The sequence below is a fragment of the Anticarsia gemmatalis genome, chromosome Z, assembly GCF_050436995.1.
Source record: "Anticarsia gemmatalis isolate Benzon Research Colony breed Stoneville strain chromosome Z, ilAntGemm2 primary, whole genome shotgun sequence".
NCBI lineage: Eukaryota > Metazoa > Arthropoda > Insecta > Lepidoptera > Erebidae > Anticarsia > Anticarsia gemmatalis.
In genome coordinates, this window is record NC_134776.1 from 20,039,104 (window position 1) to 20,064,344 (window position 25,241).

The window sequence follows — 25,241 nt, forward strand, 5'->3', positions numbered from 1 at the left end:
TAACCATTCACCTGTAGACTGTTTGCACCTTTGGTAATTGATACCTTCGGTGGGCGATGGGGTCGTCACATCCCTACGCCAATGGCTTATTACTGATAAGTCAGTCAACGACTAAGTCACTCTGAAAACCAGTTACTCTGCTTACTTAGCTTAACCTTTAACTGTAGTAACTTACGTTTAACCTTGGTTAGACTTCCAGTCATTGAGTCGATCTTACGATCAGACACTCACTACTTACCTATTAACTTAAACTTACTAGCTATCAAGGAGCAGTTATAGCCGAGTGGTCTAATTAAATGCCTCCCATGAATGTGGTCGAAGGTTTAACCCGAGGCAACACAACATTGACTTTTCAAAGTTTTTTGTGTATTGGAAATAATCGTCACCTGTTCCAACGGCATAGGAAAACATACTGATTGTAGTCACAACTGATGTGTCAACTTACTCCCTGCCCACTTATTAACTTACACTTACTAGCTAACAAGGAGCAGTAATTGCCGAGACGTCTAAAAAGTCGCCTCCCACTAAAGCGGTCGACGGTTCAAACCCGAGGCCCAACACCAATAACTATTCGAAGTTGGGTGTGTATTAGAAATAATAAGCAGTTGTAATCGCCTCCCACGAAAGCGGTCGAAGGTTCAATCCCGAGGCTCCACACCAATAACTTTTCAAAGTGTTGTGTGTATTAGAAATAATCAACACTTTGTCCAACAGTAAAGAAAAACCTTATGACTCTTACCCTGCTTGTCTATTAGCTTGAACTATAGTAACTAATACCCACTGGGTTACTGGACTGGATAAACCACCAACTTCTCTCATTTTACTCACCTTAAACTATAGAAGGTAGGTAAATTATAATCACCATTAATCGTCCAGTATCTGAGTTTAGCCAATGACGGCTCATTCTCCGCTTGCTTGAGTAACAGTTGCTCTCGTCTTAACTCTTACCCTTTGACTAATTCGATGAAACGACCAGGAACTTACTGCTTAACTTACTCCGTAGTAACTAGCAAGATTACAAAGACCAGCGCTTCCAGCTTCCAACACAAGTAAACCAGGTTTTAAACGCGAGTTACCAAATCAACGACGTTTTAAAGCTGTGTGTACTAGAAATAATAAACACTTGTTCTAACAATGAAGGAAAACTTAATGACAATTGCTCTGCTTGCCTATTATCTTGAACTATGGTAACTAATCATAGTCACCGTAGCGATTGAGCAAACAAACAGCTTCTCTCACTTAACTCACCTTAAACTATACACAATTGTCCAAACAATAAAGGAAAACCTCATGACTATGACGTAGTTTGCTCTACTTGTCAATTAGCTTGAACTATAGTAACTAATAGTTACCTTCACCCAGCGACTGGGTAAATAACCAGCTTCAACATTACTCACCTTAAAATATAGTAGGTAGGTTACTTATAGGCTACAGTTACCATTGATCGTCTAGTATCTGAGTTTAGCCAATGACGGCTCATTCTCCGCCTGCTAGAGTAACAGTTGCTCTCGTCTTAGCTCTTAGCCTTTCACTAAGTCGATGAAACGACCAGCAACTTACTGCTTAACTTACTCCGTAGTAACTAGCAAGATTACAAAGACCAGTGCTTCCAGCTTCCAACACAAGTAAACCAGGTTTTAAACGCGAGTTACCAAATCAACGACGTTTTAAAGCTGTGTGTACTAGAAATAATAAACACTTGTTCTAACAATGAAGGAAAACCTCATGACAATTGCTCTGCTTGCCTATTATCTTGAACTATGGTAATTAATAATAGTCACCGTAGCGATTGAGCAAACAAACAGCTTCTCTCACTTAACTCACCTTAAACTATACACAATTGTCCCAACAATAAAGGAAAACATAAAAGAACTCACTGTTTACCGTTTAACTTGCTTTGTAGCAACTAACAAGTTTACAAAGACCAGTGTGAGTGGTCGACGCACGCCTCCAACTCTAGGGGGCAAGTATTCGATCCTGATGCTTCATGTCAATGACTTTTCATGATTGTCATGGTCGCTTGTTTAAACGACGATGCAAAATATAGTGCTTGTAGTCTTAATTATTGATTAATCGAGATGGCGATTGAGTCACACTCACGTCCATTGACTTTCGGCTTGCCAATTAACTTTAACAATAGTTACTTACAGGCACCATGGGTTAGTCGTATAGCGACTAAGCAATGTAACGACCAGTCACACTGCTTACTTACGGTGGTCAGTTCCATTGAAATCGATACGACCAGAGAAGGCACCGCTCACTGAGGCAATCACAGAGAATTTCTAGACAAGAAAACCAACAAGTTTAGCCTAACCCAGTCGGGATTCGAATCCGACACATATATGTGGCAGTCACATATTCGACCGCGCCACTGAGGCAGTCAGCTTAAACTTTAGTAACTTACTTAACCATTGAAAAGTCATCCAGACTCTGAGTTGCTTTAACAAAAAAGCACTTTCTGCTTTATTATGTATTTAATTTATACTTAAACTACTCTTACATGGCAGCCAGTTTAATTGAAACTGACACGACTATTGACAAGTCGGACACCGTACCTACGGTTTTATATATGCATTCTGAGGTACTCGATGAAGGAAAACACAGTCGTTGTAGTCACTATTGATCCGAGTGAGGCTGGCGTTGAGGGAAAACATTGTGCTTGAAGTCACAATTGAACAGTCATCCAGGGCTTGGGTCGCTTTAACATTCAGCCAGTCTCTGCTTGCTTACCTTAAACTATAATACCCCACAGTCACTATGGATCGCCATACGTAGTTATGGTGGTTAGTTCAATTGAAGCCTTCACGACCAGAGAAAGTTCAGGCGAAGGATCGATGCCTTGACACGCTTATCCAAGCATACGATAAAGGAAAACCTTGTGGTTGAAGTAAGGAAAACCGTTTGAATCACTCTCAGCTTGCTTACATATTTTCTTAAAATATTGCAACTATTGTGTAGTCACTATTGATCCGGGTAAGGCACACGATGAAGGAAAACGAATTTATCAGTCGTTCAGTAACTACGTCGCTTTAACATCCAGTCAGTCTCTGCTAACTTAATTTAACTATCACTGGTTCTAACGGTAAAGGTAACCTCGTGATGACATTTTCTGCAAAATTTTAGGTTGCTACCAAGTTGCTATAGTAACTTAAACTTAAATACCTTACTGTCATGTATTACGAAGGACATGTAGTCTTTCTGCGGCTTCGGCTGTGGGTGTAACAACTCGCCATTGTCTTTTTAACTTCTTAACGTTTAAATTTAACAATAGTAACTTGTAGTCCATATAAATTAGTCGTCTGGCGATTAAGTCCTTCCAATAACCAGCCACTGCTATAGCTTACCAGTTAAATTAAAATCTAGTAACTGAAAAAATTACAAAGGCCAGTGCGAGTGGTCTAAGCATTCGTGTCCCACGCAAGTGGTCGGGAGTTCAAACCCAAGGCACCACACCAATTACTTTTCGAACAGTTAGAGATGATTATCAATCGGTATATACTTTCCAAGGTATTCGGCGTAGGAAAACATTGTGCTTGTTGTTACAATTTACGACTCGTCCGGCAACTGTGTCGCACTTACGTCCAGATGCTTTCTGCTTGCTTACCTATTACCTTAAAGTATAATAATAAGGTCCTCTTAGCCGATACTCGGCTACAGTGGCAAGTTTCATTGAAGCCGTCACGACCAGTGAAAGGTCAGATACAAGACCGGCTTTACGCGCTTTCCGAGGCACACGCTGACGAACCAGTCTCAGCTTGCTTACCTATTTACTTAAACTATATTAAGTTGCAGTCACTAATGATCCAAGTGAAGCACACGGTGAAGGAAAACCTTGTACTTGAAGTCACATTGGCTGAGTCGTTCTAACATCCAGTCTCTCTCAGCTTACCTATTTACTTAAACTATAGTAACTTGCAGTCACTATTGATCCGAATGAAACACACGAGGAAGGAAAACCAATTTATCAGTCGTCCAGTAACTACGTCGCTCTAACATCCAGCCAGTCTCTGCTGGCTTAATTTCATTATCACTCGTTCTAATGGTGAAGAAAAACCTCGTGATGGCACTTTCTGCGACATTTTAAGTAGCTACCAAGTTGCTATAGTAGCTTAAACTATAATACCTTGTCACCGTGGATTAAGAACGACATGCGGACTCTTGCGGCTTCGGCTGCAGGTGTAACTAGCCACTCTCTTCTTACCGTTTAAATTGAACAATAGTAACTCAGAGTTTGTATTAATTAGTCGTCTAACGACTATGTCCTTCCAATACCAGTCAGTAGTAAGACCAGAAGTAAGTAACAAAGTCGCAAAGGCCAGTGCGAGTGGTCTTAGCATGCGTCTCCCACGCAAATAGTCGAGGGTTCAAACCCAAGGCACCACACCGATGATTTTTCGAACTGTTAGAGATGATTATCAACCGTTCAAATGGAGAAGGAAAACCTCGTGATGTCTCCAGCGTATTTAAAAATGCTTCACTATCGTTTTCAGGACACGCAGTCATGCTGCGACTGAGTCGGTCTAAAGACCAGTGTCTCTGCTTGTTGCGCTATTAACTTAAATTACAGTACCTGACAGTCACCATGGATCAATCCTATAGCGACTGTGTCGCACTTACGTCCTGTTGCTCTCTGCTTGCTTACCTATTACCTTAAAGTATAATAATAAGGTCCTCTTAGCCGATACTCGGCTACAGTGGTACTCGTAGGTTTCATTGAAGCCGTCACGACCAGTGAAAGGTTAGATACAAGACCGGCTTTTCGCGCTTTCCGAGGCACGCGGGGAAGGAAAACCTTGTGCTTTAAGTCTCAATTGATTAGTCGTCCAGGGACTATGTTATTCTAACGTTTAACCAGTCTCAGCTTGCTTACCTATTTACCTAAACTATAGTAACTTGTAGTCAATCCGAATGATACACACGGTGTAGGAAAACCTTGTGCTTGAAGTCACAATTAGTTAGTCGTACAGCGACGGACTCGTTCTAAAGTCCGGCAACTCTGAGCTTGCTTATGTATTTACTTAAACTATAATAAATTGTAGGCACTATTGATCCGACGAAGGATCCATGGCTTTTCGTGATTTACAGAAAACCTCGTGCTTGTAGTCTTAATTGATCAATCGTGCCGCCGCCGGCAAAAACCTTGTGCTTGAAGTCACAATTGATCAGTCGCTCAAAGACTGAGGCGTTCAAACATCCAGCCACTCTCTGCTTACCTATTTACTTAAACTGAAGTAACTACAAGTTACTTTTGATCCAAGTGAGGCACACGGTGAAGGAAAACCAATTTATCAGTCGTCCAGTAACTACGTCGCTCTAACTTCCAGCCAGTCTCTGCTAACTTAATTTCATTATCACTCGTTCTAATGGTGAAGGAAAACCTCGTGATGGTACTTTCTGCAACGTTTTAAGTTGCTACCAAGTTGCTCTAGTAACTTAAACTATAATACCTTGTCACCGGGGATTAAGAACGACATGCAGACTCTTGCGGCTTCTTCTGCAGGTGTAACTAGCCACTCTCTTCTTACCGTTTAAATTGAACAATAGTAACTCATAGTTGCTATTAATTAGTCGTTTAGCGACTATGTCCTACCAATACCAGTCCGAAGTAAGACCAGTAGTAAGTAACAAAGTTGCAAAGACCAGTGCGAGTGATCTAAGAATGCGTCTCCCACGCAAATGGTCGAGGGTTCAAACCCAAGGCACCACACCAATAACTTTTCGAACTGTTTGAGATGATTATCAACCGTTCAAATGGAGAAGGAAAACCTCGTGATGTCTTCAGTGTATCTAAAAATGCTTCACTATCGTTTTCAGGACACGCAGTCATGCTGCGACTGAGTCGGTCTAAAGACCAGTGTCTCTGCTTGTTGCGCTATTAACTTAAATTACAGTACCTGACAGTCACCATGGATCAATCCTATAGCGACTGTGTCGCACTTACGTCCTGTTGCTCTCTGCTTGCTTACCTGTTACCTTAAAGTGTAATAATAAGGTCCTCTTAGTCGGTACTCGGCTACGGTGGCAAGTTTCATGGAAGCCGTCACGATCAGTGCAAGGTCAGATACAAGACCGGCTTAACGCGCTTTCCGAGACCCACGCTGAAGGAAAATCTGGTGTTTTAGGTCACAATTGATAAGTCGTCCAGGGACTATGTTGTTTTAACGTTTAACCAGTCTCAGCTTGCTTACCTATTTACTTAAACTATATTAACTTGCAGTCACTAATGATCCAAGTGAAGCACATGGTGAAGGAAAACCTTGTGCTTGAAGTCACAATTGATCAGTCGTCGACAGACTCCGTCGTTCTAATATCCAGCCACTCTCTGCTTACCTATTTACTTTTACTATAGTAACTTGTAGTCATTATTGTTCCACGGTGAAGGAAGACTATGTGCTTGAAGTCATAATTGACCCGTCATCCATTGATTGCGTCGTAATAACATCCAGTCACCCTCAGCTTACCTATTTACTTAAACTATAGTAACTTGTAGTCACTATTGATCGAGTGAGGCACACGGTGAAGGAAAACCTTGTGCTTGAAGTCATAATTGATAAGTCGTTCAATGTCCAGCCACTCACTGCTTACCTTTTACTTAAACTTACAAGCTTACAAACCAGTGTAACCGAATGGTTTAAACATTTGCCTCTCACACGAGTGGTCGAGGGTCACAAGCAATTATCACTCGTGCTAATGGAGAAGGAAAACCTCGCGATGACTCTTGCGTACCTAAAAGTTCTTCAGCAAAATTTTGGGGACACGCAGTCTTGCTGCGACTGAATCGGTCTAAAGATGACCGTTTTGTTGTTCCGCTTGTTGGCCGCTTCAAACCGCTTGTTTTGCCCTTAACTTATACTTAAGTACCTTAGAGACACTCTGGATTAAGGAGAGCTTGCTGATTCGGTCTAACGTCCAGTCACTCCCAGCTTGCTTACCAATTTACTTAAACTATAGTAACTTGTAGTCACTTTTGATCCGAGTGAGGCACACGGTGAAGGAAAACCTTGTGCTTGAAGTCACAATTGATCAGTCACTCAATGACTGAGTCGTTCTTACATCCAGACACTCTCTGCTTACCTATTTATTTAAACTATAGTAACTTGTAGTCACTATTGATCCGAGTGAGGCACATGGTGAAGGAAAACCTTGTTCTTGAAGTCACAATTGATTAGTCGTCCAGGGACTATGTTGTTCTAAGGTCCAGCCACTCTTAGCTTGCTTATCTATGTATTTACTTAAACTATAGTAACTTGTAGTCACTATTGATCCGAGTGAGGCACACGGTGAGGGAAAACCTTTTGCTTGAAGTCACAATTGATCAGTCGTTTAGAGACTGAGTCGTTCTTACATCCAGACCCTCTCTGCTTACCTATTTATTTAAAGTATAGTAACTTGTAGTCACTATTGATCCGAGTGAGGCACACAATGAAGGAAAACCAATTTATCAGTCGTCCAGTAACTACGTCGCTCTAACTCCCAGCCAGTCTCTGCTGGCTTAATTTGATGATCTCTCGCTCTTACGTTAAAGGAAAACCTCGTGATGGCACTTTCTGCAATGTATTAGGTGGCTACCTAAAAATCGGAACATAACTTAAACTAAAGTACCTTACAATATTAGGAAGGACGTCCAGTCTTCCTGCGGCTTAGGCTGTGGGTGTAACAACTAGCCACTCTCCTCTTACAATTTTACCCAAACAATAGTAACTCATAGTCACTATTAATTAGTCGGCTAGCGACTAAGTCCTTCAAACCAGTCAGTCTTACTGATTACCTCTTGACTTAAACTGTTGTAAGTAACAAAATTACAAAGACCAGTGCGACCGGTCTAAGCATTCGTCTCCGACGAAAGTGGTCGAGGGTCCAAACCCAAGGAACCATAACTTTTCCAAGTTATACGTTTTTTAGAGATCATTAGTACTTGTTCTAAAGGTGAAGGAAAAACTTGAGATGAAATTATACTCACTTACATTTATAACACTGATTAATTAGACTACGTTGGGTCGTTCTCATCTTCCTTGTGTGATGGCCGATATTTCGCTACAGCAGCCAGTTTCTTTGAAACCGACACGACCTATGAAAGGTCAGACGCAGGATTTACGGTTTTGCGTGCTTTCCGGGACACGAAAGTCTACAAACTCAACTTCCTTACTCCAAGATTAGGTAAATTCACAGTAAATGACTGAGAACTTCTTGACAGGAAAACTCATTAAGTACCTACCTTAAAGATTTTAAGCCCGGCCCGGGATACTAACCCGAAACCTTTGCGTGACAGTCACATACACGACTTTGACACGGAGCAGTCAATTTAAATTAATATAACTCACAGCCACCATTATCGTATGACGACTGAGTTCATATAATGTCCAGTGACGCTGTTTGCTTACCTATAAACTTAAACTATTAATATTAATGTCCTCCTAGCCGATACTCGGCTGCAGTGGCAAGTTTTATTTAAAATTGACACGACCAGTGAAGGTTAGACTTCACGCGCTGTTCGAGACACACGAGGAAGGAAAACCTTGTGCTTGAAGTCACAATTGATCAGTCGCTCAATGACTGAGTCGTTCTTACATCCAGCCACTGTCTTCTTACCTATTTACTTTAACTATAGTAACTTGTAGTCACTATTGTCTTTTAAGTCATAATTGATTAGTCGTTGAACGACCAGTCACTCACTGCTTACCGTTTTACTTAAACTAAAGCTTAAAAAGACCTGTGTAACAGAGTGGTTTAAACATTTGCCTCCCACGCAAGTGGTCGAAGGTTTGAACCCGAGGCAACACATCAACGACTTTTCGTTATGCATCTATTAGAAATTATTATCACCCGTTCTAATAGCGAAGGAAAACATAGTGCTTGAAGTCATAATTGATCCGTCATCCATTGATTTAGTCGTAATAACATCCAGCCACTGTCTGCTTACCTATTCACTTAAACTATAGTAACTTGTAGTCACTATTGATCCGAGTGAGGCACACGGTGAAGGAAAACCTTGTGCTTGGAGTCACAATTGATCAGTCGCTCAATGACTGAGTCGTTCTAGCATTCAGCCACTCTCAGCTTACCTATTTACTTAAACTATAGTAACTTGTAGTCACTATTGATCCTAGTGACGCACACGGTGAAGGAAAACCTTGTGCTTGAAGTCACTATTGATCAGACGTTGAAAGACCAGGCACTGACTGCTTACCGTTTAATACAATCTTACCAGTTTAAGTACAAAGACTAGTGAATGCCGAGTGGTCTAAGCATTCACACAAGTGGTCGAGGATCCCAAGCGATGTTTGAAATTTTGAAGTTTGTGTGTGCGAACAATTATTATTCGTTCTAACGGAGAAGGAAAACCTCATAATGACTTGTGTACCTAAAAGTTCTTCAGCAAAGTATTGAGGACATGCAGTATTGCTGCGACTGAGTCGGTTCAAATAGACTGCTTGTTTTGCCCTTAACTTATACTTAAGTACCTTGGAGACACCCTGGATTAAGGAGGTCATGCCCTTTTCTTGTCGCTGAATCGATCTAACATCCAGTCACTCTCGGCTTACCAATTTACTTAAACTATAGTAACTTGTAGTCACTATTGACCGAGTGAGGCACACGATGAAGGAAAACCTTGTACTTGAAGTCACAATGGATTAATCGTCAGCTCCTGCTTACCGTTTTACTTAAATTTACAAGCTTACAAAGAGCTGTGTAACCGAGTGGTCTAAACATTTGCCTCCCACGCAAGTGGTCGAAGGTTTGAACCCGAGGCAACACATCAACGACTTTTCGTTATGCATCTATTAGAAATTATTGTCACCTGTTCTAACAGCGAAGGAAAACATAGTGCTTGAAGTCATAATTGATCCGTCATCCATTGATTGAGTCGTAATAACATCCAGCCACTCTCAGCTTACCTATATACTTAAACTATAGTAACTTGTAGTCACTATTGATCCGAGTAAGACACACGGTGAAGGAAAACCTTGTGTTTGAAGTCATAATTTATTAGTCGTTGAACGACCGGTGACTCTCTGCTTACCGTTTAACTTAAAGTTGCAAGCTTAATACCACAGCAATAGCTATGGTCTAAGCATTTGCCTCCCGCACAAGTGGTCGAGGGTTCCATCCGGTGTTTGAAATTTTGAAGTTTGTATTAGAAACCATTATCACTCGTTCTGACGGAAGGAAAACCTCATGATGACTCTTGCGTACGCAAAAGTTCCTCAGCAAAGTTTTGAGGATATGCAGTCCACCTGCGATTGAGTTGTTCTAACGTCCAGCCGCTCTTTGCTCACCTATTTACTTAAACTATAGTAACTTGTAGTCACTATTGATCCGAGTGTGGCACACGGTGAAGGAAAACCTTGTGCTTGAACTAATTGTTTAATCGTCAGGGCCTACTTACCGTTTAACTTAAACTGACAAGTTTACAAAGATCTGTGTAACCGAGTGGTTTAAACATTTACCTCCCACACAAGTGGTCGAAGGTTTGAGCCCGAGGCAATACATCAACGACTTGAGGAAAATATAGTGCTTGAAGTCACAATGGTCAGTGGTTGATCATTAGTCCAATGATTGACTTGATCATGCGGCGGGTCATTCTTTGTTTGCTTGGAACACCTATAGCCTTAGACTGAAGCCGGTTATAGCCTATAGTCATCATTAGCCACTCGTCCAGCGACCGAGATGCTCCTGCGTCAGGTAATTCTCTGCTTGCTCGAGTCGCCTTTTGTCTGAAACTACAGTACCTTATAAACTATAGTCACTCATAGACTATAGCCACCAATAGACAGTTGATCAGCAAATGATTTGCGCCTGCGTCGGATCAATCTCTGCTTGCTTAAGCCACCGTTTGTCTTAAATTATAGTACCTTATAAACTATAGTCACTCATAGACTGTAGTCACCATTAGACACTCGTCCAGCGACCGAGATACGCCTGCGTCAGGTCATTCTCGGCTTGCTAAAGTCACCTTTTGCTTTAGACTATAGTACCTTACAGGCTTAAGTCACTCATAGACTAAAGTCACCATTAGACCGTTGTTTAGCGAATGACTTGCGCCTGCGCCGGGTCCATCTCTGCTTGCTTGAGTCACCTATTAACTTAAACTTTAGTACCTTATAAACTATAGTTACTCATAGACTATAACCACTAATAGACAGTTGTTTAGCGCCGGAGTTGCGCCTACGTCGGTTCAATCTCTGCTTGCTTGAGTCACCTATTGACTTAAACTATAGTCACTTATAGCCTATAGCCACCATTAATTGTAATCCAGCAACTGAGATGCGCCTGCGTCAGTTCAATCTCTGCTTGCTTGATTCACCTATTGACTTAAAATATATTCACTTATAGCCTATAGCCACCATTAGACTGTAGTCCAGCGACGTAGTTGCGCCTGCGTCAGTTTAATCTCTGCTTGCTTGACATTGACTGAAACTTTAGTCACTTATAGCCTATAGTTACCATTAGACAGTTCTTCAGCAACCAAGTTGCGCCTACGCCGGGTCATTCTCTGTTTGCTTGAGTCACCTATTGACTTAATTTTTAGTCAGTTATAGAATTCAGCCGCCATTACACAATTGTGCAGCGACTGAGTTGCGCATGCGTAAGTGCATTTTTTGCTTCCTTGACACACCTATTGATTTTAATTACTAAAAATAGTACCTTTGTTACCTGTGGACTTAAACAGCTCTCCTGACCAGCGACTCAGTAGACACCTAAGAAATATTACAGACTAGTCGACAGTGTGTAATGGCTCCAAAGAAGGCTTAAGCCCAACAGTGGACAAAAATAAAAAATCCAAAATATTCACAAAAAGCGAATTTGAATCATAAATCTTGTTCATAATATCAAAAAGGGTTGAATTCAGAAAGGGTTAAAATGACGCATCGGTTTTACCCTTTTGGTCCTTTGTTTTATTGCAAAGGGTTAGGGCGTTGCGCATGCGCCCTGACTGCTGCACCGCACACCCTTAGTAACCCCGCCCCCATAGCCCCACCCCTCAGGCCATCATCGATCAATACTAACCTTAGGACCAGCGGCTTTGTTCACCAAATCCCAGGCTCCTTGGCTGCTACAGTCTTTTATCACCAACTAGTTATTTATTAGTCCTCCACAGATTGTTCCGTTACCGAATTCGCGGAATTTGCACAATATCTTAAAAATTGCAAAAAATATATAATTAACACTGTTAAGTAATAAGAGCACAGAATCACTAGACACATTAAAGAAATTGAGATGAATGTGAGAAATAAAATATTTGATTTATTATTTTTAGGCGGAACACGACAGGCGGACGACCGTCGCGCGTCGCCAATCGACCGGGAATGAGCTCTGGTGCGCCGGTCTGATGAGATGACATCCCCTACACCCCGCACTTCCACGTCAGACCCTAGCACGAACAGCCTTTATAATCATAGCTAGGTTATCCGAGCGGCTCCACTCACATGATATTATTATGTTTTCATTTGTTTTTATCTTTTCTCTCCATTAAAGTCTTTCCTCCTGCCTTAAAGAAAATACGAAAATAAGAATTAGTCGGAATGTTCTTACACATTTAGCGATTAATTTTTATTTAGATAGATAATGTTCTCCTAACCGATATTCCTTTACGGCCACAAGGTTGATTGAAATGAATAGGACCCTTTTTCAAAACCAGTCTTAATATGAGCCTAAGTATCATTTCTGAGTGTCCTATTTGTCGTTTGAAGTGGTCAGGCGAGGGGTCAGCTATTGAGAATATCTTAAGCGAGACATGTATTTCCTTACTTGTCATTCATCTGATAAAGCTCAAAATGAGACGTGACCCTTGCCCTTTCTGTATAATACAATGAGTTATTTAAATTAGGTTTTTGTACCTTTTTGCGCTGATGTAAACATTAATATCTTTTAGTTATTAAAATTTCAACAGTTAATTGATTTACATAGTGGATTTTAAATTTTGATAACCGATTCGTTACTCAAGCATTAATGACTCTAACAAAGACCATTTAGGCCTTAATTTTAGAATCATTAACAATACTACATTAAAAATATTATTTTACTTTATTAGTTTCTATACTTCCTTAACATATCTATACGAAACACCAATTATTTCATTATAACATATACGAAAAGCTCTTGTCAAAATATCGCTCAACGATTGGCGTTGTATCGTCTCTAGTTCTCTACCCCCGTGGGAAGCGGGCGTGATTTTATATGTGTATTCCCTCTCACAGTCCCTCTCTGAACCCGTGCTAGGTCGGCAGCGCTGTCACTCTGACAACTATGACGTATGTTGTTTATGGCTGCCATCTGCATTTCAGCCTCTTGCATTTTGAGAAAATTTTCCGCGCACTTTGTGTGTGACTTAAGATACAAACTTTGGACTAAAATATGTAAAGATTAGTTAAACTGTTAGCGGATAGGTTTCAAATAGTCTTATAGGCTGTGAACATTTGTAAATGAGGTTTTGGAATTAGGGTAAGGTATATTTTTTGGTTTAAGTGCCTAAGAAAATTGTAATAGCAATATGTATGTATGCAAAAGGAAAATTTGCTATTAATAATTGTAAAGGATTTTCTTTCATAAAAAAATATATTTTAGTATAAGTAATCCTTATTATAAGAAGTCACAATTCGTAACATACCGTACGTTCTGTACTATACGGACTCAGCTAAGGTAACTGAGCAGAATATTATTGTTTTTTTCAACACCTGTTTGACATATTATGGTAACGTGCTATCTATTTGCACCCCATTGCGCCTTAGATACAACATTGAATGACCTTGAAATGAAACGTTTATTTTGTTCTGTAAAAAACCTGTTTCCTTAATTTGGATGACGGGGAGGGTGAATACATCTTTATCAACTTTGTAGAGTATACATAATAATTAGGGGTATAAAAAGGGTCAAATCCCTAATTTGAATGGGCAATTGGTAGTTGCTATGCTGATCAGTCGCTGTTAACAAATTTGCAGAATGTTGGCTCTATTTGCAATAAAGTAGCTTTTAATAAAGTTTAATTATAATTTATTTCTTTGGCTAAACTGTATTAATCATGTAAGTTTATAAATATTCATAGACTTGGTCATGTAGTTACTTTTGCTATTATAGTAGGAAAATAATTGTTACTCAAATCAATTATTATTAATACTTTTTCAATAATTGATAGAATTACAAAGACAGCCAAATCAAACACAACACAACAACAACAAAAGTTCAACATTTAAATTATTAATTTTATATATTATATTGTTGAAGCCGCGTGCTGAACTAGTATGCGGCTCAAAATCTCAGGTCTCAACTTGTGAATTTAAAAGCACTAAACCTGTCTATGGTTCAATCAATAGTTCGTGACCTGCGCAGACTGGCCGGTAGATTAAAAATATAATTATAATTAGCTGTCTACTGTTATTAATACACTTGAATGACTTTTAATTCATTCATTATATTATTATGGTTAGTTGTTATTTGCGGTATTATTGAAACCGTCGTCGCGGGTTCGATTCCCGTTTAATTTTTGGAAAAATATTTTTGTAAAAAGAAATACCACAAGATTATTTACATTATACATTATATTTTGGTACAACATTAGAATAAAATTTACCCTAAATGCACAAGTAGATAAAAATTACGTAAAAAAAATTTTTTTTTTTTTTAAAGTAAGGAGTTATTATTTTTACATATCCATAGTTATATCAAAGTACCTATATTAAAATCCTGTTTAAAAAAAAAGTTTCGTACGAGTACGTACGAGTGTAATTTTTTTTAAATATTTTTTTAATCGTCTTTTAAAACACCAAAATACAGCTACTTTTACAAATTAGTTTATCATCATTCACACCACTTCACATCCTGAAATCACTTAATTAATCTAATTAACTCATGTAAGGTTCGACCAAACTCACAACAATCATTACATCTCACTGATATTAATTTGTCTCAAATAGAAATCGAACCTACAACTCCTACTTACCAAACCGAAAGTAATTTTATTGAAAATCATAAACATATACACTACAGGATGGACAAAAATATGTGCCATGGAGCGAAAGTATTTGATAGACCGAAGAAACCTTAATTAACTAAAACGAAACATGCGTTTATGTCTGAAAATAAATCAACCTGCAATTATACAATTTTCGATTAATATGCACATTAACCACTAAAATTTCAACATGTAAAAATCATAGCATTGTAAAACGAATCGATTAATTAATTACAAAGATATAAGGACATAAACAAATATTATATGTTACGACTGAATACAATCCAAAAATATGAAATTATATTTAATTTTCTCTATACATTGGTACAGTCAGCTCCAACTATACCTGATCATACTCAATCTTTGGAAACCCTATATACCTACTGAAGTGTGCACATCATTCCATTAATAATAAACATTTGTCATTGATTGAAATATTTAATTCTAACACATTCTATCTGATTTTGATCAGTAATTTATTAAAGTTACGTAACACAGAGGTTAGCTACTTTTGGAGCTGACTGTACGATTCATTGAAAGTCTTAAAATTGGGCTAAAAATATTAAATCCTGCTATTGTTATTCCTATTATAACTCACGACGTACGATAAAACTACATCCCATACTCAAAATCCAACATCAGACTTTATTCTTTCTGACTAAAACAGTACCTAAGGTAACATAATTGATATACTAACGAACATAATATGCCAACATGAAACATATCAAGCAACATCGCGCGACTTATCTTATGTCCCACGAGCGATGCGTAGCATGTCAAAAAAGTCCCGCAACAACCAATTATTTCACATTACGATGATACGGTGCGCTTTACACCAAACTAGTCTGCTACCTAACCCATCACAGAATTTCATTAATTTCAATCTATCTATCTATCGTACGGTTAGTGGTCAACCTAGTGTTAAAGTTGTTTAAGCCGCCCGAAAGACCTTTGACGCGGCTTAACGACTGTTATCTTAATTAACAACAACCGGGACAGACTTTTTACGTGCCCCCCGAAGCACGGAAACGCTCAGATCAAATACCACTAAGCGGCCACCCATCTATAGAGTGACCGCGCCGACGGTTGCTTAACCCACAGATTGTCGACTAGTGAGCACAACTGGCTATGAGCGCTAGATAGGTTTTTTTTTTATTTATATAAATTCACCAACAGTTATTACAATAGTACATACACAAAAAAAGAAGACACATACTTAGTAAACATATAGAATAATTGTATAACTAATTAAAGGTGAATACATAGATTAATTCAATTGGGTGCAAATTCCAAAAATCCTCACATAGTACTTCCCCAAACTCCCAAAGGAACTAACCTGCCTAATTCCAGTTTCTTCCGTTCAGTAATTTTTACCGAAAGTTTTTTAAACATGATTCCATTGACGTCACAGGAAAGCTATGGGAGAATTCTGAAAGTCATTCAAAATTTCACTTCTATATACCATGGGGATATAGCTCAGTGGTAGAGCATTCGACTGCAGATCGAGAGGTCCCCGGTTCAAACCCGGGTGTCCCCTTCGTAATGTAATGATGTATCTTTTGCTGTTTTAGATGTTCTTATTTATATTTTATAATACTTTTCTGTATCTTTAGGATGCTTATTAATAAAAAGATTAAAGAAATCGTACATCGAATAAAAGGAACTATTATTATTAACTAAATATCTCGTGATAAGTACTAATTATGAAATATATTTTAAATTTATTCTCTGTACCTACTTACTGTTATAAATAAACAAGGGTAGTAAATTTGGACATGTAAAAAAACTGTTACTTAGATACTAGTTTTCCCGCGGGGCTCCGCTCGCGTTTAGTTTGGGTAATATAACAATTTACTTTAAAAAACATTTTGACTGGGATTTTTTTAGTAAAATGGCGTTCGTTCAGCGGCTTAGCCACTGACACATATTGACGACTTAAGGTCCGAAACTCTTTAAAGAACTTTTAGAAATAAAGCCGGACTTTCATTTCAATATAGTTGTTCAGCAGTCGAAAAATTGCGACATTAAAATATTTTTTGATATATTAGGTCGGGGAAAAAGTCTTTTCGCATTATAGTATGTATGAACTTGTAATAAAATCTTTTCTCTACACAAAAAAAAATCCATATTTAGGTACCTCACGAGCTCACTGAAAGAAACCTAATGAACCGTGTACTCATTTGTGATTCTTGAAGCCAAAGAGATTTTATTACAAGTATTCATACATACTATAATGCGAAAAGACTTTTTCCCGGACCTAATATTTTATTTAATACTGCGTTATGTCAAAATTAGGTTTAAAGCCAGAATCGTGGCAAAGCTAAACAAAAAAATAAAATATAACAATCAAGTCGTTGGCAGTCTTTGTCGTGTAGACTTCACAACAGACGTACAGCCGAACGATTCGCATTCGTAATATTATTATGACGCATAATAAAAAAAGAAGAAAGACTTAATAAAGACCAGGAAGGCTGACCCCACTACCATATGGGACTCATAGCATGGAAGAGACAGAGAGAGAGAGAGAATAATCCATTTTATCCAGTTGAATTGAAAAATCTATTTTTTACAGTTGCTTTCTTAACCGTACTGCTACATTATCTAGCAGATAGCTTTTCTGACAATTATCCATTAGTTATGGTACTTTCACAATGCAATCGCCCTCCGCGTAGGAATATCTTGTTGCCAATTTATCCCGCCAAAGGCGCTGCTGTCGTACTATGCAATGAATAGTGCTTCAGTAAGCCGTCAATATGTTTTCTTAAAAGCCTTAAGTAAACTATATTTGTTTTGCTGATATTTGTCATTAGAAAATTATGCAGATAAAAAATAAAAAGGATTTACGAATTTAGTTCTTTATTTCTGTCTAATCTAGACTTGGCTTCTGTATGACAAAATGTATGAATATGAATGAAGTAAATACAGCTACTTTTACAAAATAGTTCATCATCATTCACACCACATCTCATCCTGAAATCACTTAATTAATTACTTGAATCCAGTGTCAATCTCATCTAGGCATACCCTTCACATTCACTAGTATCGTATACCTACGGTGCCAGTGGCCACTTGTACTAATTTAAATTTAAATTTTCATATAATTAACTTATGTAAAGTTCGACCAATCTCGCAACAATTATTACATCTCACTGATATTAATTTGTCTCAAATAGAAATCGAACCTACAACTCCAACACCTTACTATACCGGAAGTAATTTTGTTGAAAGTCATATATACAGAGTGGAGAAAAATATGTTCCATGGTGCGAAAGTACTTGATACATTGAAGATATCTTTATTTTTAATAACCCATTACTGTCCTACTGCAGGACAAGGGTCTCCTCCCAAACGAGGGGGAGGGGTTTAGGCCTTGATTCCACCACGCTGGCCTGATGCAGGTTGGGGACTTTGCATGCCCTCAATAAATGTATTAAACAAATTTGAGGCATGCAAGGTTTTCTCACGATGTTTTCCTTCACCCTTAATATAGATATTTTAATTAACTAAAACGGAACATGCTTTTATGTCTGAAAATAAATAAACCTTCAGTCAAATATTTTCTATAAAGTTGCACATTAACACACTAAAAACGAATCAATTTGTTTAATTACAAAGATATGAGGACATAAACAAATATTACACGATACGACTGAATACAATAAAAAAAAATCTGTATACATTGGTACCATTCATTGAAAGTCTTAAAATTGAGCTAACGAATACAAGATCCTACTATTGTTATTCCTATTATAACTCACAACGTACGATAAAATTACATCACATACTCAAAATCCAAAATCAGACTTATTCTCCCTAAATAAAACAGTACCAATGGCAACATCATGCGTATATTTGAACACATAATGTGCCGCAACATGGAACATAATATATGAAGCGACATCGCGTGACTTATCTATGTCCAGCGAGCGATGCGAAGCATGTCAAAAAAGTCCGACAACAACCAATTAATTGACATTACAGTGATAGCAACGCATGACGCAGGTCTCCCCGCTTTACACCAAACTAGCTAGCTTCCTAACCCATCGTAGAATTTCATTAATTTCAATCTATCTATCTATCGTATGGTTAGTGGACAACCTAGAGTCAAAGTTGTTCACGCCGCCCGAAAGGCCTTTGGCTTTTGCCCTTTGGCTTAACGACTGTTATCTTAATTGACAACAACCGGGACCGACTTTTTGCGTGCCCTCCGAAGCACGGAAACGCTCAGATCAAATATCACTAAGCGGTCACCCATCTATAGAGTGACCGCGCCGACGGTTGCTTAACCCACAGATTGTCGACTAGTGAGCACAACTGGCTATGAGCGCTAAATAGGTTTTTTTTTATTTATATAAATTCACCAACAGTTATTACAATAGTACATACACAAAAAAGAGAAGACACATACTTAGTAAACATATAGAATAATTGTATAACTAATTAAAGGTGAATACATAGATTAATTCAATTGGGTGCAAATTCCAAAAATCCTCACATAGTACTTCCCCAAACCCCCAAAGGAAAAACCTGCCTAAGTCCAGTTTCTTCCGTTCAAATTTTTTAACGAAAGTTTTTTAAACATGATTCCATTGACGTCACAGGAAAGCTATGGGAGAATTCTGAAAGTGATTCAAAATTTCACTTCTTTGAACCATGGGGATATAGCTCAGTGGTAGAGCATTCGACTGCAGATCGAGAGGTCCCCGGTTCAAACCCGGGTGTCCCCTTCGTAATGCAATGTAGTATCTTTTGCTGTTTTAGATGTTCTTATTTATATTTTATAATGCTTTTCTGTATTTTTAGGATGCTTATTAATAGAGATTAAAGAAATCGTTCATCGAATAAAAGAAATCATTATATTTACTAAATATCTCGTGAAAAGTACTTATTATGAAATATTTTTTAAATTAATTCTCTATGTACCTACCTACCTGTTATAAATAAACAAGGGTACTTAATTTGGACATGTAAAAAAACTGTTACTTAGATACTAGTTTTCCCGCGGGGCTCCGCTCGCGTTTCGTTTGGGTAATATAACTAAATATGGATTTTTTTTTGTGTAGAGAAAAGATTTTAGAAGGTACATAGAGAATTAATTTAAAAAATATTTCATAATAAGTACTTTTCACGAGATATTTAGTAAAGATAATGATTTCCTTTATTCGATGAACGATTTCTTTAATCTCTATTAATAAGCATCCTAAAAATACAGAAAAGTATTATAAAATATAAATAAAAACATCTAAAACAACAAAAGACACATCATTGCATTACGCAGGGGACACCCGGGTTTGAACCGGGGACCTCTCGATCTGCAGTCGAATGCTCTACCACTGAGCTATATCCCCATGGTCTATAGAAGTGAAATTTTGAATCACTTTCAGAATTCTCCCATAGCTTTCCTGTGACGTCAATGGAATCTTCGCTTAAAAAACTTTCGTTAAAAAATTACTGAACGGAAGAAACTGGAATTAGACAGGTTAGTTCCTTTGGGAGTTTGGGGAAGTACTATGTGAGGATTTCTGGAATTTGCACCCAATTGAATTAATCTATGTATTCACCTTTAATTAGTTATACAATTATTCTATATGTTTACTAAGTATGTGTCTTCTTTTCTTTGTGTATGTACCTACTATTGTAATAACTGTTGGTGAATTTATATAAATAAAAAAAAATCTATCTAGCGCTCATAGCCAGTTGTGCTCACTAGTCGACGATCTGTGGGTTAAGCATCCGTCGGCGCGGTCACTCTATAGATGGGTGACCGCTGAGTGCTATTTGATCTGAGCGTTTCCGTGCTTCGGAGGGCACGTAAAAAGTCGGTTGTTAATTAAGATAACAGTCGTTAAGCCACGTCAAAGGTCTTTCGGGCGGCTTAAACAACTTTAACACTAGGTTGACCACTAACCGTACGATAGATAGATAGATTGAAATTAATGAAATTCTGTGATGGGTTAGGTAGCAGACTAGTTTGGTGTAAAGCGCACCGTATCATCGTAATGTGAAATAATTGGTTGTTGCGGGACTTTTTTGACATGCGACGCATCGCTCGTGGGACATAAGATAAGTCGCGCGATGTTGCTTGATATGTTTCATGTTGGCATATTATGTTCGTTAGTGTATCAATTATGTTACCTTAGGTACTGTTTTAGTCAGAAAGAATAAAGTCTGATGTTGGATTTTGAGTATGGGATGTAATTTTATCGTACGTCGTGAGTTATTATAAGAATAACAATAGCATGATTTTATAGGTATATATATATGTTAGCTCAATTTTAAGACTTTCAATGAATGGTACAATCAGCTCCAAAAGTAGCTAAACAACTTCATATTTTCAAAACCTCTGTGTTACGTAACTTTAATAAATTACTGATCAAAATCAGATAGAATGTGTTAGAATTAAATATTTCAATCAATGGCAAATGTTTTTTAATAGAATAATGTGCACACTTTGGTATATAGGTTTTCAAAAGATTAAGTATGATCAGCTATAGTTGGAGCTGACTGTACATACGAATGTACACAGAAAATTAAATATAATTTCATATTTTTGGATTGTATTCAGTCGTAACATGTAATATGTGTTTATGTCCTTATATCTTTGTAATGAATTAATCGATTCGTTTTACAATGCTATGATTTTTACATGTTGAAATTTTAGTGGTTAATGTGCATGTTAATCGAAAATATATAATTGCAGGTTGATTTATTTTCAGACATAAACGCATGTTTCGTTTTAGTTAATTAAGGTTTCTTCGGTCTATCAAATACTTTCGCTCCATGGCACATATTTTTGTCCATCCTGTATATGTATATGATTTTCAATAAAATTACTGTCGGTTTGGTAAGTAGGAGTTGTAGGTTCGATTTGTATTTGAGACAAATTAATATCAGTGAGATGTAATGATTGTTGTGAGTTTGGTCGAACTTTACATGAGTTAATTAGATTAATTAAGTGATTTCAGGATGTGAAGTGGTGTGAATGATGATAAACTAATTTGTAAAAGTAGCTGTATTTTGGTGTTTTAAAAGACGATTAAAAAAATATTAAAAAAAAATTACACTCGTACGTACTCGTACGAAACTTTTTTTTTAAACAGGATTTTAATATAGGTACTTTGATATAACTATGGATCTGTAAAAATAATAACTCCTTATTTAAAAAAAAAAATGTTGACTTTATTTTTTTTACGTAATTTTTATCTACTTGTGCATTAGGGTGGTCCACCGATATAGGGGAAAAAAAAATTTTCAAATAGACGTTTCGCCACCCTCCCATTTTGTTACACCAATCATACTTATTATATATTTAAAAAATCAGCTTTCTATCTTATGTAATAGTGGATGCACAACGGCGATGAAAATATTAAAATTTTAGTAAAATATTCAAAAAGGGTATGTGCAAAAATGTCACTACAGGTACAACAAAGTAAGACTTTTTATTGTGATAAGTAGTTAAAAGGCACATAAAACGAATTAACAAAGCAAAAACTAATTTATATTATTGTAAAAACTTTTATAATCAATCTAAAACTAAGTTAGTTAACTCCTTTTTAGAAGTTTCAGTAGACACAATTTACATGTTTTTTTCAACTAAATGTAATAATATATTGTTTTTCTTCCTCGTCCTTAGTGAGCAAGCTATTGTAGTCTTCAAATAGTTTCACACCCCCTTCCGCAGCATCTTTAATAACAAGCAATTAAGCAACTTTTGCTTTAAAGATAATCAGCATTTTCATTCCAAACCTCAGATGGTAATTGCAAGAAAAGTCCTTAAATCTAGTAGAAAATCTGTTTTTAAGCGATCTTTCCGACGCAAAAGTATAAACAAGACATGTAAAAAAAACTGTTACTTAGATACTAGTTTTCCCGCGGGGCTCCGCTCGCGTTTAGTTTGGGTAATATAACAATTTACTTTAAAAAACATTTTGACTGGGATTTTTTTAGTAAAATGGCGTTCGTTCAGCGGCTTAGCCACTGACACATATTGACGACTTATGGTCCGAAACTCTTTAAAGAACTTTTAGAAATAAAGCCGGACTTTTATTTCAATATAGTTGTTCAGCAGTCGAAAAATTGCGACATTAAAATATTTTTTGATATATTAGGTCGGGGAAAAAGTCTTTTCGCATTATAGTATGTATGAACTTGTAATAAAATCTTTTCTCTACACAAAAAAAAATCCATATTTAGGTACCTCACGAGCTCACTGAAAGAAACCTAATGAACCGTGTACTCATTTGTGATTCTTGAAGCCAAAGAGATTTTATTACAAGTTTTCATACATATTATAATGCGAAAAGACTTTTTCCCGGACCTAATATTTTATTTAATACTGTGTCATTGTCGGAATAAGGTATAAAGTCAGGATTGCCGCGAAATTAAACAAAAAAAGAAAAATATAACAATTAAGTCGTTGGCAGTCTTTGCCGTGTAGACTTCATAACAGATGTACAGCCGAACATTTCGCATTCATTATATTATTATGTCACATAATAATAAGATCCATTTTATCCAGTTGAATTAAAAAATCTAATTTATACAGTCGCTTTCATAACCATACTGCTACATTATCTACCTGATAGCTTACCTGACGCTTATCCATTGGTTAGGGAACTCTCTGCAAGTATAGAATTTTCGAAATATATTCTAAATAAATACATCATAATTTAGTAGACAATGCAATCGCCCTCAGCAAAGGAGAATCTTGTTGCCAATTTCTCCCGCCAGAGGCGCTGCAATGAATAGTGCTTCAGTAACCCGTCAATATTTTTTCCTATAAGTCTTATGTAAACAACATTTGTTTGGCTGATATTTGTGATTTGAAAATTATGTTGATAAAAATAAAAAGAATTTACGAACTATTTCTTAACTATTAACTTATTTCTGCCTAGTCTAGACATGGCTTCCGTATGACAAATTAATGTATGAATATGAACGAAGTAAAATAAGTTAGTAGGGCTAGTTAGAAATTTTTTTGGGCTCTGTCTGTCCGTATGACGACAGGTCTTCAAATTATCTATATAATTTCTTTCTAAACCTATTTTTTTTACCTTAGTGGTGCCATCTATGGCCTGTTTTGCGAATCACATAGGAGCATTGCTTCGGTTACCATGGTTACACATGCATGTTGAGAAGTCTAAACACAATGTGGCGCGCTCGGCAGCGTATCCCACTGCTCAGTATGAGGAGTCGGATTCGATTTCCGAGTCGGGCAAAGTGAGCTATTGGTAATTTCTTATATTTGATTACTTCTTGATAGTATTCCGCAGTAACTTGCCCGATATATGGCAAAAAGCTTGCTTTCTATTACATGGGACTAATTTTGTTAATGGCGAAACGTGGGTGTATTTCATACACCTTCGTACACAATTCGACACAAGCCTAACGTATTTTTGTGATTAAATTTTCCCTTGAAAAGGACAAGTCTAAAATACGGAACTGTCGTCCTTCAAGTATATTACCTTTTACCAAGTGGCGTTCTTTGGTCTCTGCCTAGCCCTATGGGAAAAACGCATGTTATGTACCCATTCAAAATGATTACACACATATCTATGTGTGTAATCATTTTGAATGGGACTAATTTATGTTCAATAATTATTGGTATTAATTCTGATTTTCTCATTACACTGTGTAATCTCTGATTAGGTAATTATATCGCGTGATTTGTTTTTTTGTACAACTAGTAAAATATTTGCTTGTAAAAATCTTGAATTATGGAAATAAATTTTCTCCCATCAGAAAAAATTGCCCGACTCTAGAATAAAACCGATTTAATATTAAAGACAATTTTTTTCTTGTGTCAACCTTCCTCACCGCAGTTATAGGTTCGATTCCTCGCCCTCCACAAGATTGAATAAAAGTAAATCTCTTTAGCACCGCTAAGATAGTTAGGCCTAGACTGTCTAGACGCAACATTAAGTTATTTACAAGCGTTCATAAGAGTGACGTTTTATTTAAAATCTATCTATACTAATATTATAAAGCTGAAGAGTTTGTTTGTTTTTTTGTTTGTTTGTTTGAACGCGCTAATCTCAGGAACTGCTGGTCCGATTTGAAAAATTATTTCAGTGTTAGATAGTCCATTTATAGAGGAAGGCTATAGCTATACTAATGTATAGCCTATAGCCTTCCTCCTATAGATCGTAGCGTGATGATTCTCGCTGCGATCTATAGGAGCGGAGTAGCAATAAAAAATGTTACAAAAACAGGGAAAATTTTGACCCATTCTCTTTTATATGACGCAAGCGAAGTTGCGCGGGTCAGCTAGTGTAACATAAAAAAAATATTC

The 25,241-nt window shown here is 37.2% G+C and overlaps 3 non-coding genes across 3 annotated transcripts; 2 read left to right on the forward strand and 1 right to left on the reverse strand.

Annotated features, from left to right (window-relative positions):
* Positions 1–16,415: 16,415 nt before the first annotated feature.
* Positions 16,416–16,487, forward strand: TRNAC-GCA (transfer RNA cysteine (anticodon GCA)). Its single transcript has one exon. It is a non-coding gene; the product is annotated as a tRNA-Cys (tRNA).
* Positions 16,488–19,605: 3,118 nt separating this feature from the next.
* On the forward strand, positions 19,606–19,677 carry TRNAC-GCA (transfer RNA cysteine (anticodon GCA)). The gene has a single exon. It is a non-coding gene; the product is annotated as a tRNA-Cys (tRNA).
* Positions 19,678–20,226: 549 nt separating this feature from the next.
* Positions 20,227–20,298, reverse strand: TRNAC-GCA (transfer RNA cysteine (anticodon GCA)). Its single transcript has one exon. It is a non-coding gene; the product is annotated as a tRNA-Cys (tRNA).
* Between the last annotated feature and the right edge of the window lie 4,943 nt (positions 20,299–25,241).